The following is a 15,938-nucleotide window of genomic DNA, read 5'->3' as shown; positions in this document are numbered from 1 at the left end:
TCTTATATACAAAGATTAAAAAGATTTAAAGGAGACAAAATAACGTTTGGTTTTGAACAGTATAAGATACAGTTTGAAACATAACCATGTACAAATGTTGGATGTGTTATTGCTAAAATGTATAAACTTTTACTGAAATTTGAAACAGAACCTACAAATGAAACAATGAGAGAATATGTGGCTGAAAGGACTGAAAGTTACACTGTGTGTTATAATCTTAAAGAGAGTTTTTATAAATGATATATTATATATGCCACTGGAAAAATTGTCTATAATGTATAAAGGTACTGAAAATTTATGCTGTAAATATGAACAACAAAAAGAGACATTTTATCATGCTTGATGGATGTGTAAAAAAGCCAGAAAGTATTGGGTTCAAATACATACTCTAATTCAGAAGATGTTAAAGATTAATATACAATTGAAATCAGAGGCTTTTCTTTGGGTACTGATGGATAAACAAATTGCGGGGAAAGAATCATGATGCTTGCTTTTTATACATGATAACTGCAGGAAGATTTTTATATGGTTTAAAGATGTGACATTACCCACAATGAAGAGGTGGATGATAAACATGATGGAACTTGCTGAGATGGGCAAATTGACTTCTTCGATTAGAGAAAAGACATTATTTATGTTTATTACTGATAGATAAAAACCCCTTTAGTTTTTGCGTGAAACAGAAAAAAGGAACATGACTTATGGTTTGACGATTAGGAAAAAATTGATTATAGAAAAATTGAGAGTCATGTTGTAACCAGAGTAAGGGATAAATGTATTCTTATTTTTATAACTGTTATAAAGAAATCAGAAGCTATTTCTTTATATTTTCTTTTACTTCTTTATTCTGCACTTTTGGCTATTTCCTTCCTTCCTTCCTTCCTTCCTTCCTTCCTTCCTTCCTTCCTTCCTTCCTTCCCTTATTCTACACTGGTTTGCATTCACTTTTATCTTCCTTTTTGACAATTTCAATAAAATCATTTTTAAAACAACAACAACCCTGCAAATTAGGTTGGGCTGAGAGGCAGTGAGTGGTTCACAGTTACTCGTGGCTTTCCATGGCTCAGAGATAACTAGAAACCTTTCCAAGCTTCTAATGGACTACTTGAAACACTACAACACATTGCCTCTGTTAAGTGAAACAGAATATTACATGAATATGTGAAAAATATATGTGAAACAGATCATGTCTCATAAATACTGATGAATATTCTATGTATGTTAAGCATTGATAAGTAAACATTACCCACCACCATCACTCATGTACTAAGGCCATTGCAAGAGGATTTCTCTGGGTGCCTCTATTCTCTGAAGGCAGTCAGCTGACAATCAGTGGGGAAACCTTGTTGACTATATCTTCTCCTTTTGAAAGAGTCTCCCCAGGAGACTCACTTGCTATTCATTCTCGTGTCCTTTTTGATAAACAATTTTGAGTTTGTGAAAAAATTCCTAATCTCTCTCAGCTGATCCTCCTGACGTATTTTCCCCGCTTTCTCTTTTACATACACACACACACACACACACACACAAACACACACAGTTTAATGCCCTGTTTTAATTATGTGGTTGCTCTTCATCTTCTGCTTTTATTGTTATCTATTGGGTTTTGGATCTATTAGCAATGTAAATGCAAAGCTAGTAGAACATAGGAATATAAAAACAAAAGTAAATGGCATTCCAGCCACTCAGTTACATAATAAAGCTGTACCCCAACTTCTGCTTAAGTTGTAGATGAGAAACAATAGTTCAAAAAAAAATAATTTGTTAGAAGCAGAGTATAAAAAAAGAACAAAGCGGTCAATCAAAGACAGTAATGACAGCCGCATCAACCATCAACAAACAAGATATGCTTCTTAATAAAATCAATTCAGGACAGCAAGTGAAAATACAAATTACCGGTAGTTTACAAGCTAAAAATGACTCATACATTCAAAGTCCTTCTAAACAAACATAAATCATTAATTTGATTCACACCCAAACATCTTGTATTTCACTACAGCAAAAATATGAAGTAAAAATGCCAACGGACTTACATCAGATGGTGTAATTATAACAGTTTACGTTAGTAATTATCACATCTATTATTGTCTGTTCTAATAAGTACAGGATATTTTCTTCCACCATTAAAAGTGGTTCATGCTGCTTAATAGATAGATATATAAGGCCAATTTTTAACCCTGATCCAAAGATTATTATTCCAAGGTAAATATTATTAAGGACCATTTATCCTTATCTTTAACTCAATAATCAGTAGTATTTGGATACCTGTCATATAATTGAAATTTGTTGGCTAATAAAATTTGCAATTTGTAACATTTCCTACAGTAGAAGCCCCACTGAGTACAGTAGTTCATCTTCCAATTAAACTAGCATTGAGTTTGCATGTGGATAAAAAACTACTGCAGCAGCAATTTCCACTTTTATTTATTCCCCAAACAAAGAATATTCATAGAAAGATATTCCATCTCAGGAGATCCAGACCGCCGAGAGGTAAAATTTCCATCAGTTGATATTTAGATATAAATAGTTAAGGGCTGACTGAATGCAACACGCATCACTCGAACACAACTTGGTATTCTTTGATAAGCTTATAGCTCAGAGGAAAGAAAAATACAGAGCAATCTGTTGCCCTCTTAATGCAATTAGCAGATTAAAGCTGTATTTCACTTCATTAAGATACTGACTGCATGCAGCATTAACTGATTATATGACGTACGCAGTGTTCCCCCTACAGTCCTCTCAGCGACACAGTGGAAAACAACAAGGGTAAGCCAAGCAGTTTACAAGTGAGCATCTGGTATTGACATTAGGAGCCGAACACAAGATCTACGTTGTAGTGTGCCCAAGGGGTGCCCTGGAAAGACGCACTACCTACGAACGCGCAGGCTCATCTGAACAGCTCACTGCTGGCTGATGTCGATCCGTTTTGCAATTACAAAGAGCTGCGCTCCAGCTCCAGCAATACTAAAACAATACTCACCACCGCCACCATTTCAGCTCTCACATTTAAAGATCTGAGAGGAGATGCCAACATGCGCTCTAATCAAAGGGCAGTGCTCGGTCTTCCAGGTTTCCATCTGGGCTTTTTCCTGAATGTGTTTTTCCTTTCTCTCCCTCCCCCCTCGCCCGATAAAAGACAAGCGTGGGTATGTCTCTCTCGGTGTGTGTGTGTGTGTGTGTGTGTGTGTGTGTGTGTGTGTTAAGGTCCAGTGGACTATAGCATACACCCTAGTGATTATTTCAATTTTCTCCCCAGATTATTTTTTGTGGTCGTCCAATCAAGCCCATCATGCCTAGATTTCCTTGGGTTTTTTTTTTTTTATTCATTTCCCCAATGCAGGAAGAAAGTAAGCTAATAACGTCCCACCGAGAGGGCTGTCAGACTAAATCCCTCAACTACTGAAAGCACTGCCTGGATAAATCTCACTTCACTTTCCATTCTGCCAACCACTTAGGGCAGGGCCCAGGGGAACTCTTCAGTTTATCCCTCCTCGCGCATTGTCACAAGCGCAAGCCAGAATGGCCCAATCAGGGCCAAGAAAAGAACAAACTAAAAAAGATTAATTCACAGATGTTCATGCATTTCACATACACTGTGCCCTATGGCCCGTTGCTAGGGCAACAGGAGACCACCAGTGTGTGCTTTATTGGCTTTATGAAGTGCGTCTCAGGGACTATAGGCCAAGAAATGCTGCATGATAATAGCAAGGCTTTTCAGAGCCTTGTTTTGTGTTTATCCACATTTAACCCTCAGAGTATTATTAAGCACATTGCTATGCACAGCCATGGTGCGCGCGCGCACACACACACACACACACACACACCAGTCAACATATTCATAAATAGGGTGGGAAAGATAGTCAGTTGCCAAATCTAAGTTATATTGACATTATTTCCTAAAGATAAATTTAGATAAGTCCATGATAAAATAAATTTGTATGTGGGTTAATTGCTCCTAGTCCTATTTTTTTTTTAAAAAAAAAGAGGGGGGAGCCTTCATTCATTTAAATCACTTTTTAAATTAATCTAATCTGAGCTGTCCTCCTGCAAGTGATTTCAAACTCTCCAATTGCCAGAAACATTTGGTATCGATGATACTGAAGTTTAAACAGTTGTTTCAAAAGTGTACAGGGTCTCTCTTCCTGCACCAATACCCTAATGCAGTGGCTTTTATCTAGAATCTTCCCTCCCCCCCTCCACCTTAATTTGTTTTTTCACACTCAACAGACAAGCAAGGGTTTAGGACTAAAGAGGTTTTGTTAGGGTCTTTTCCCATCTTCCTTGAAGAGGCTAAGGGTTAAAATCACAAATGTCACAAATCTTGGAGCAGCAGCCCCTATCAAGTGTTAATCCCACCCCCCAAAGGAGAGGGAGGGGGAAAAGAGGGCTAGCAGAATGGATCAATAGATTCACAGGAGAAATAACATGCAAAGACAATCATTTCCTGGGAAAGCTAAAGCCTAATGAGAATTTACTCTGCCTCTTTTCAAACAACCAGCTCTTTTGTGGCCGGGGTTTCCTGACTGACAGGAACTCTGGGCCCCTTAATAGGATTTCCATATTATTTCCAACACCTGCCTAGAAGTTATTTGTTTACATTGAAGGAGGCAAGATTCTTAAATCAGACATCTGCTTCTAGTTCAGGCATATCTTAGGAAGCCATCTAGAAAGCAGCTTTGTTACCATGGTGACATTTTTATTTTCTTCCCTTTAGTTGGCTGGAAAAAAAAAATCCATTAGCATTTCCATTTTTATTTTGTTCTTCAAAAGGCCAAATGTTGCTTAGGAAAATATAGTACTTCAAAAATTGCCAGAAGCAATGGGTCACCCAAGATGTGTTTGTTTAGCCTAATTAAAAGAATTAGGCATGAAAAACTGAAGAGGAAATAATTTAATTCCTTCTTATCAGATTTTTCCAAATGGCGAACATTTAGAGCCCACTATTTTCCTCCACTATTTTTAAAGCACATTGAATTAATTAGGGATACATTGGTTTTCTGGAATTGCAAAAGTTAAAATGACTTTTCTGAATCTACCATTCACAAAACAAAGAATTCTACTTCTCTTGATCTTAACAGATATTTACATATATGGGGGAAAGCATTCATTACATTGGTGAAGAAGACATGGCCTTACTAAATGCAGCTGCCCCTGGTAGAATTCCCTGCAGGAATAATCAAAATAACTCGTGCTCTTTGAGCTTGGTGGTTTTCTTGCAGATGTTTCATTACCAAACTAGGAAACATCATCAGAACTGATGAAATCTCTGCAAGGAAACCACCAAGTTCAGAGAGCATCAAAGACCCCAAAGTTCAACCATGAGCTACAAATATTGTCTTCTAGCAGTACAAAATAGTAATGTTGATGGATAGCAGCCACAGGACCTCCTTTTAATAAAAATTCAATATTTTAATATCATGGATAGTGAGCAAAGTCCCTGTTCACTCTTAGAAATAAGATCAGCCTATCAGCCACCATAAATTTCTAGTTCCCCATAATATAGCACATTAGTGTGCTGAAAGTAAACAGCAGAGATCTTTAAAGGAAAAGGCCTTATGGTTCAATGGTAGCACATATGCTTTATATGTACAAGTTCCCAGACTCAAGTCCCTCCAGGAAAAGATGGGAAACATTCCTGTCTAAAACTCTGGAGAGATGTTTCGCATCACTGTCAATGATATTGAACTAGAACAATCAATATTCAGTTGTGATGTAAGTACAGTCCAAGCAACTGCCCAGGTTCCTTGAAGTCATAGCTCAGAAAAACACAATGGCAAACAACTCCTGAATATTTGCCAATAAATTTACTTTACATTTCCACAATATCATGAGTAATCAAGATTGACTCAAAAGAGACTTACAGATTAATTATAAAATTAATATATGAAAGAGAAAAAAGAAACCACTTTAAAATTTGCCAAACAATAACACCTACCGGTATTTCCTTGGGCCAGAGTAAAAAATATTTTTACTACATTTGCATTGGAATATAACTATTCTCTTTTCACAAACTTTTTTATGTGTGAAGAAGATGCAGCACTTTTCAATATTACAACATAAAAGCTAATTGTGATAGTAAAACTATATGACGGTTTGGGTAATCTCAAGACACAGTTCAGTAGTTTCTTTCCCCTTTTTTCTTAGAAATAAATATTCGGAGGTAGAAAACTTTGAAGTGGGCAACAGCTTACCCATTTTTAAAACAACTGTTTTACTCAATAAATCACATCTTATGCTCACCTTAATTCTGCTCAGTATATAGATGTGGATTCACATGATTAACCGATTCTTATGTTACACAAAAAGGATTTCCCACAAATGGAAAGTTATGTCAGTCACAGTAGACCTACTGTCCTCTTCACTACATTTCTGTGGAGAGGATCATTCAGTAATGAGAACCCACATTCAGACTGGGTTCATACATCAACATAAGCTATAGTTTGCTTAATCATAGTGTATGAATGAGCCAAAAATAGGCAGATTCATGCATAAACCTAGGCCACAAACTATGGCAAAGAAAATAAAGTGGGCTAGATTCACACAACATACAAATCCAAACCAAAACATTGTACTGTGGTTTACCATGATGTATGAAAAAAAAAAAAAAAAAAACCCAGTTGGAAGTACTGGAAGCCCAGCAACAAATTTACTCACATTTCAGTCCCTCACAGCCAATATCACATTCTGTTCCTAGTGAACGTATTTGACGGATCTATTCAATATTGGAAGTTAAGGTCTTTTAAGATGTTTGCCTTCTGGGTAACTAGAACATCTGTACTCTGGGCTCCAAGGTCCCTATTCTAAATAATTAATTGAGTAAGTATATAGTAAAATAAGTCATTCTAATTATATGTTGTTAGCCTTAAATAAACATTCCATGCTTACTTAATATGCATAAAACAGCATCAATATACAACAAACACCATAAGAAACATATGTAAAAAAACACAAAGCAGGTGGGGGTAGAAAGGTCAATTTACCAGACTGTAAATTAAATTGCAATTTAAATACATACATACGTGTCTCTGTATGAATACATATGCATAGAATATTAAGTCAACAGGAAAATACATTTTGAAGAAAAATGCAGTGTTAGTCATTTACGACAAACTAATATAAAAATTAAAGCTTTGCTAATTAATATTTGTTACACTTCGGTGCTTAGTAGATGTGATGCTGAACAAGCAAGCTTGTCTCACCCAATCACATCATCAGTCCACTCAAGTTTCATCATCAGAGAATTGGCTGAGCCCCATAGATATTCATTCATCTGGTTCACAAACAATTACATTACAGATATTAGAGCACCTGTAACATTCCCCACAGTCTATATGCCCCAAGGCAGGTATCAATTAATGCCAAACAACATGTTGTACTGCAAGATCAGAATAAATTGAAATAAAAACAAACCCTAATTATTTTGCAGGAAAGGACCAGCCCCTCCTTTTCCAATATTAGAACTAATACTTCCTTCTAAATGAAAGGGTAATTCACCCTGGGTTTCTTTGCAAAATACTCTCCTAAATTCATGTCATCCTTTGAGTTGGAGTAAATAGTAGCCTGCCTGATAAATTGTGGGGTTCTTCGTTGTGGTTTCTGACCATCTGCCATATTTCTAAACAGAGAGCAAGACAATCACCAGACTCCTGGGCTCTTAAAATAATCTCTTCTAATTACACAGCACAATTTTTCCAGCACTCTTGTTTTTCTGATCTAATCATCAGAACTACTACTTCAAGAGATTCAGCTATGTTGAGCAGGGGACCAACGGAGCTAATCCCTACAAGTCCTGTGAGACCAGATTCAATTCCCACTATTTCTCCATACAAAGAAAAATATCAGAGTTTGGGCCATTTTAGCTTTTTTTGATTAAAAACAAATACATCTGTATTTCAAATTGTTAAATGGTATTTCGCCTCTGCTCTGCTATGGAAACTAGTGCATCTCTACAGAATTCAAGGCACTATTTTTATTCAGCTGCATCATAAGAAATAGGTTAGATTTATAGTAGGCCCAGACTATTTTATGTCACCTTGTTCAGTCTCTCAACAGCATCACAAGTCCTCACAAAATATATGGTTATAGTTTCTTATTTCTGTTTGAAAGACAAATAAGACAAAAGGCATTCGTAGATGAATGGATTTCAGTTGCTCTATCCCCAAATGCCTTGCTACAAAATCTCCCATAATATTTTACACTATCAGGAATTTCTTGGGCTGTGAGACAACCTTTGCAAATCTTCCCTTCACCCATCAAGGTTGCTGCAGTTCATTGGAGCATAGATAGATTTGATCCCCACAATTTTTCTCCATCCGAGTAGCCTCTTGTTCTTGCAACCATGGTGTATTGTTACTCACATGGATGGTCATTCTCTCTACATACACATTGATATCTGCTACAACTGTAGACTCCCATTGCCCAATTATGCATGCAACAATTTCACCACTAACTGATACAATAGGCCTGACAGCAGTGTATTTCTTCTACTGCCAACAGCTAAGTTCATTGGTGGCCAAATCCTCATAATTTGACCAGAGTCACACTGTAACTTGTTTAGAAAATGCAAATTTAACTGGCGCCTCTTCCATTAATACTGTTGAATATTTTACAAAAACCTCCACCATATAAAATAACCATTGACTTTTCAAAGACAGGATGGGATCTAATGAGAAGTTCCATCTAATGGTCAATGGTTATAGCATGGCATGGAATAAAAAAATCTTGTCTAGCAAAATATTTGCAGCTTATTATTGTAGAAAAGGCCTTTCTGATATTCAAAACCATTCTGAGTTTTGAGGTTAGAAATGTATTATTATTATTCCAGACAATACCAGGCGGAGCCCAAGGGCAAAGACAAACGCATCATCAGTCTGGACTCCTTGAGCCCTTGAAAGAGACATGTCCTGCCCCCCCTCCCCCTGAAGTCCATTGACTCTTATCTAGCACCAATTTGCTTTGACTGTTGGTAGATTAGTGTATGTTTGCATGGAATAAATTCGCAGTGCTTTTAAACTCTATCCTGGCTCCTAGTTTCTTGTGCCTGGTATGATGACTGATGTAGTATTTAAGCAATGGCAAAAATATATTTACAAAGTTATTTGGCAAGGCAATCTGATAGCCTTAGCGCCCCTATTTCTTTAGCATCTTGCAGCAGTTAGTAGTTGACTTCCTTAAAAAGTTTCACAGTAGCTGTAGGGTCATGGAAAAAATATGTATTTGAACTAAGATGGCTTTAAGGAAGCAGAAACTGAGTGCAGCAAATGTGTTGCATCCTGCTGGTGGCCTTCTTGACACAAATATGTTTCCCCAACCCCGAGAAGAGCTTTTGATAGTTTAGTGACCATACACACACCTCCCTAATTTCCTCCAAATCTCTCATCACCAACATTCTTTATCCCCTGTATAGATCTCTCTCAAGTTCCACATTCATCACTGCATAATGGCTTAACAGCACTTAATCAGTAGAATGGCTTGCCTCCAGAAGTTATAGGTGTTCCATCACTGGAGGTTTTTATGGAGAGATTGGATAACCATTTGTCTAGGATGATACAGGGTCTCTTGCTTGCGCAGGGACTGGACTAGAAGACTGCCAAGGTCCCTTCCAACTCTGTTATTCTGTATAAATTAATCCACATGAGAGGGGATCTATATAATCAAGGACTGCATAGATAGGAAAGTGCCAGTATTTAGATCACATTGCTTTTTCAAGAATAAAAAACACCAGAGGTTTAAGTGTATGGACAGGCAAGGGTATTGTTTCTCATGGCTTTCCTGGACCTCAGAAACTGAGTGTTTCTCCATTGGTAGTCAATTCACAAGTGCTGAGGACAGAGTAAGGAGCCACAAGGTTTCCAAAACAGTCTAGCAATACATGCTTAATGCATGAAGAACAAGCATAGACAAGAACCATGAGCAGTGCTATTCTCTGCATATTCATTTGGAAGTAAATTTCACTATGTCCCATTACTGTCTAAAACTCATATTACTCATTTCATTAGTTAACTTACTGGTAGAAACTCAGATTTACAGATTTACAGTGAATAAAAAAAAAAAAAAGGATCATTCTAGTTTATCTGAACTATGCTATAGATATCAATTTAAGATTTAGGACATCTTTAACCCTTCTTTTCAAAACAGTCAGAAAAAATTCTGTATCCATTTTTTAGGATGAATAATTAACATCCTATTTTTCTTTAAGAGTTTGCATTCTAGCTTAAGGATACCTCTTCATGAATTTTATTGCATACATTGCCTAAATAGTTTCAGTTACACAGCAACTCATAAATAAAATATGTAATAATAAACATTTAGTTCTTTTGCTATTTCACAAATCCTTTATTTTGGGGAGAATTTGAGGGGGGGCGTAGGACTTACCATAGTAATAGTGTAATAATAACATAAAAGGGAAGGAATGAATGACAAAGTTGACAACCATGTGATGAGGGCAATAGCACTCTTCCAAAATATTAGAACATAAATATAATTGGACAGGTTTCTCTCCTTTGCATACCAGTGAGTCGCTTACCTTAATTATTTCACTCTTACAGCAACACCTAAATTTACATTTTATGAGCTGTTCTAAAATCTGCCCTGCTTAATAATCTGTATCTTCAAGAAAACACTTGAAAGCGTCTCTCACAATTAAACCCAGCCACAACCTTGTATAAATCAAACTTTTGCTACCATATCAAAATGTTACACTGGGGCTGCATAATGTTGCCCACATCCTCATTACATGGTACACTAATTACTACCAGCAGATTCAGAATTTTCTGCACATTAGAGGCTTTTAGAGAAGCTATAAAAAATTTCAGGCACCATTAATTTAAATTTGTATTGAAATTTCCTTTTGACAGATGGCCAAAAATTACTTATTATTTAGAGCACCAAAGCTGCCTGTTTGCACATTAGAAGAGGAAAGGGAAAATTAAAAGCAAGCAGGAAATTTATGTCACGTTCATTACCTGTTAAATGTTAAGGAGCATTATCTTGCATGAATAAATTATTTCATACAAGCACACAGTCTCCAGCTGCTGGCAACTGGCACGTTCTGGCCAATAAAAACCATCTCAAGTCACATAGCAGACAATCATAAAAAGCCTTTCTTAACCAGGAGCCACTTAAGAGAGAACAGATCAATAGAACAAGCAACTAACTGCTACTCTGGGTATTATGGATAACATTTAAAGAAATTAGCAAACTACTTCACCTTGCAAAGCTGGCAACAAGCCCGAGATGCAGAGACAATCCAACTTTGCTACTTGATGGCTGTACAAGACAAACATTTATTTATAGCTCTCATTGTCTAATAAATCAGTGGAAAAAGAGTTGTACTTTGTATGCTGTCACACTGGATGCCCACCTAATGGTTTAGAAAGGAGGAACCCAAATAATGACAGGTGAATTAGTCTCATCTACCAAACAATGACACACCTCATTGGTTCATTTCCATTGCCCTTTCTTGACTTTTTGAGCATTGCTGGCCAGCAAGCAAGAGAATTTATACACACTCACAACTCACTCAGCAATTTATTAATATGCCTCTTTTAGGTTTAATTTCAAAAGCATATTTAACCATAAATTCTCAGTGTTCCTACACTGGAAAAAAATGAAACAAATAACCCGCCAAGCATAGTAGTTCATAATATTTAGCTTTTAAAGAATTTACTATATAAAGTTTGCTATTTTAATCAAAGAGCCTTGCACATCCTACTATGGAAAAACGCATGGAAATAGCTACAGTCACTTGTGATCCAATAGCAGTAATCCTTGACTTACAACCATTCATTTAGTGACCACACAGTTATAATGGTACTGAAAAAAAGTGCATTTTTTTTCAAAAAAAATGACCACTGCAGCAACGTTGTTGTCACATGATCAAAATATGGACACTTGGTAACTGGCAGTTATTTATGACGGTTGCAGTGTCTCAGAGTCATGTGATCACCTTCTGCGACCTTCTGACAAGCAATGGGGAAGCCAGATTCACTTAACAACCATGCTATTATTCTGTCCCCCTTCCTCACACAGGCAAACGTAATACCAAGGACGCCTGCCAATATTTTATTAGGTAAACAGATTAGAATTCTTGGCAGACCAAGATTTTGGCAGCAAACCGCCAAATGCCTGCCAAGACCGTTGTCACTCCCATAAAGCAGAAGAGGACTTCTCTTCAGTTCGTTCCAGGAGCAACAAATTATCCACGAGACAAGAGTTTAGTCAATATTCAGTCCAAAATATATCCAAGCTGAATTTCAGAGATCACAATGTGACTTTCAGGGTTTAACTTTGTCCATCACAAAGCCTGAAGAGCAATCCCACCCACTTTTATTCCTGGTGGGGCGTGGCTCCGTGACTCAGCTCAATCTCTGGCCCTCCCACACCTCTTCTGTTGCTGCGCACGCTTCTCCCTCCGACGCTGCCTGGGATCAAGCCAGGATTCATCATCCTCGCTCCCTATCAATTGGTGCTCCGATATGCCTTCCTCCTGGCACATCCCAGGCTGTTCCTCCTGGCCTTCGGATGGAACCTGAGGCATTGCCAGAAAGGAGGATCCTGGAGAGGGAGGCCTTGTCAGTTCCTCCCCATCACCTCCTGAGTCCTCTTCCTCTGTTAGGACAGGCTCAGGAGTCGGGGTCACAACAGCTATGAACTTAACAACTGCAATGATTCACTTAACAACTGTGGCAAGAATGGTCATAAAATGGGGCAAAATTTACTTAACAACTGTCTTGCTTAGCAACAGAAAATTTGGGCTTAATTATGGTTATAAATTGAGGACTACCCTTTAAAAGTACAATAAAAGCAGTTGTTCAGTTGTATATGATTAGCCGCCTGGTAGTTGCCTGACAACTACTGGTTTGGCATTTCTGGGTAACCAGAAAAAAATGGAAGAGACACTAAGAATGGCTGAAAGATGCAGTTTCTTGATTAATCACAAGATGTCTTATTGGGGAAAGAAGGGGGTGTCAATGTTTATATTGAAAGCATAATATTAATTGGAATTAGAAGGTTGCACATTCAAAGAAAACTGAAAAGTGTATTCAGCATTCATTAGGCAATTCATTAAGTATTTATACACCCCCATCCGAAGCAATTGAAAAAATAGCAGACTTTAATCTTCTAATACATAGTAAAATAAATTTGGCACACAACAATATGAAAAATGAACAAAAACATAGCAAAAGCAGTAATAGCACATTAGTTCATTAATCCAACGCCTTTCTAAAGATCAAAAAGCGGACAACCTGGCCATACATACTGGGGAGGAGTTCTAGAGTGAAACTTCACAACAATGAAAGTCTTCAGACTTGCTACCTCAATCCTACCTTCAGACCTCAAAGGAAAGTGAGGTCTTGCTGGATGCATTCAGCACATGTCACCACCGAAGGGGACAGTTGATAAGATTTATTCTTTACATCAGGGGTCTCCACCCCTGAGCCACAGCCTACTAAGGGGCTGCAGCCTATTCGGAACTGTGGCAAGAAAAGTCGTAAACTGTGACAAGAAAAGCCGAACGTAGCTGTGTCACAGGGACCTCTCTCTCCCTCTATCTCTCTCCTTCCCTCCCTCTCCTTCTCCCTCTCTCTCTCCCTCCCTCTTTTTAATCTGCCACAGCTACACATACTGAAAATTGTTGTGGATTGAAAACTGACAGTTCCTATCAATTTGTAGCTATTAGGAACCCTGAGGTTAACTGTGAAGTTGACAAGAACAAGGTCAATTCTACTCTGTTATAACATAACAAAATAGCCAACAAAACCAGCAAAGGATTGATTTGAGGATCAAGCTTCAGACCTCTGTCTTCATATTAAAAAAAAGAGACCAAGAACTGGTAAAAAATGAAACCATGAAGCCTCGACGGAACGGCTTTTAGGTATCTCATTTCTCTACCCTTCATCTGGTTAACGTAAACCTATTTCCCCCATCTGTAAAATACACTCATAATTCCATGATCAACTCAAAGTACAACATCAGTGGTTTATACTATGTACAGGTAGTCTTTGACTTACAACAGTTCCTTTAGTGACCATTCAGTTACAACAGCATTGAAAAAAATGACTTATGACAGTTTTTCACCCTTTATGACCATTGTAGCATCTCCATGGTCACATGATCAAAATTCAGATGCTTGACAACTGTTCATACGGTTGTAGTGTTCTGGGATCATGCAATCAGCTTTTGTGACCTTCTGACCAGTGAACTCAATGGGGAAGCCATGTTGCTAACTTAATAAATGCTATGATTCACTTAACAACTGTGTCAAGACAGGTTGTAAAATGGGCCAAAACTCACTTAACAAATGTCTCACTTAACAACAGAAATGTTGGGCTCCATTGTGGTCATAAGTTGAGGACTACCTGTATCAGGTATATACAATAAATATAGGTACCTGATTAATATCTGTTCTAATGTCCAGAACTGGCTTTTTTTAATGTAATATTTTAGGAGAAGAGCGGAGGGGGACAGAGTTAAATAAGCCATCAGTCTAGAGATGTTACAATCCCACAAATGGCCTAAATACAACCCCTCTTGAATTCCATTGACCTTTATCAAGTTGGTATTGAACTTTATTTGACTAGATTCCTGTATATAGGCTTGATAATAAACTGCAACTTAACGTAAGATTCTTTGTGCTTGACAAATACAGACTGAGAATATGAGATACAATATGACTAAAGAAAGCTTGCAGTATTTATGATGGAAACCAGAATTTTCTTCTTCCATCCTCCCCCCAACCCCCGATGCTTTTCCCCATACCTTTTCCTTGCTCAATCTAACCATCAATTATTTTTAGGCAACTAAAAACCTTTACTATCTAAGATTTGTTTGCCAACAATGTGTCTTCTTTGGAACATTGGCCTAGTCACTGCGATACATATCTTGATTATGTCCAAATTAAATAATAGCTGTCTTAGAAAAAAATGCTTGGAACTTCATTAACAGCCAAATAATTAACTCAAGAGAAGAGACATTACATCCACAGTTGAAGTATTGCTGTGACTTTCAGTTCTCTGCTCTTTGCCCTTATTGTTCTTATTTTTTAAAAAATTTCAGCCAGGCCCTGAGCTTTGCCCAGAATAGGCAGAATATAAATATTAAAACAATACTATAATGTTACCAATGGAGGCGAGATTGGCTTTTTCCCATCTATGGATCTCCTTCAAAAGAACCAAAATGAAACGTAGAATCCATTCTGGATGTGCAGTCTGCTCTCAAACGTTGATGGCATAAAATGTTGATGGCATGAAATTAATTCATTTTATGCTCTGCCAAAGCTTTTTCTGATGTCCTTATGCCACAGGAGTTGGCGGGTTCATTGGTTTTGTTTAGAAAATAAAGATTTTTAATTTATTTTCTGGCTTAAGTAATTTTACTGTGCTTTGGGCAGATTTTTATTTGTTGCAGCCTTTTTTGTTCTTTGATTAATGAAATTGTCTTAGTATTTATATTTTCATATTAGTCGCTATTGAAACTAGTTGGCAGAAACATTGTTTTAAAAACCCACAGACTTCAGAACGATTAAAAGGACTTTAATACTTTGCTTTACATCGTATACAATCTTAGATGTCCCTGCTTAGCAATAGATTAGTGCCAGATCTAGGATGCTTTTCTGACTAAAAATTCTGAAAGGCAGTGTTTTGTACAGGCCTGTTGAAATATAAATAATCTTCCAGATGCCAATGCTAACCCCACTGAAATATGCATTATAGGGTTCATAGTATGGGACTTAAGCCATTTAACAGATAAAAGTCATGCCCATGATGTATTTATTCTCTGCCATTTCAGCCCTTGTGGAGACATACGCTAGAAATAAGAACTCCTTGGAGATTGATAGGCAGGAAGACTCTGATATGAATCTTTCCTGCCATGGTACACAAAACATCTCCCTGAAGGATCTTCCTCTTCTGCTTTATTCCCCAGTAAGTTTCTGACAA

At 37.3% G+C, this 15,938-nt stretch overlaps 1 protein-coding gene across 1 annotated transcript in view; it reads right to left on the bottom strand.

Moving 5' to 3' along the window:
- The window catches only part of LOC139313198 (transducin-like enhancer protein 4), a 164,141-nt gene that overhangs the window by 46,992 nt on the left and 101,211 nt on the right, over window positions 1-15,938 (bottom strand). The gene's annotated exons all lie outside the window — the stretch shown is intronic.

This window comes from Pituophis catenifer, unplaced genomic scaffold, assembly GCF_029215685.1.
Source record: "Pituophis catenifer annectens isolate HBS135680 unplaced genomic scaffold, rPitCat1.0.hap2 SCAF_2, whole genome shotgun sequence".
Lineage (NCBI taxonomy): Eukaryota > Metazoa > Chordata > Lepidosauria > Squamata > Colubridae > Pituophis > Pituophis catenifer.
Note: the sequence above shows the minus strand (reverse complement) of the source record. Positions and strands in the feature narration are given on the sequence as shown.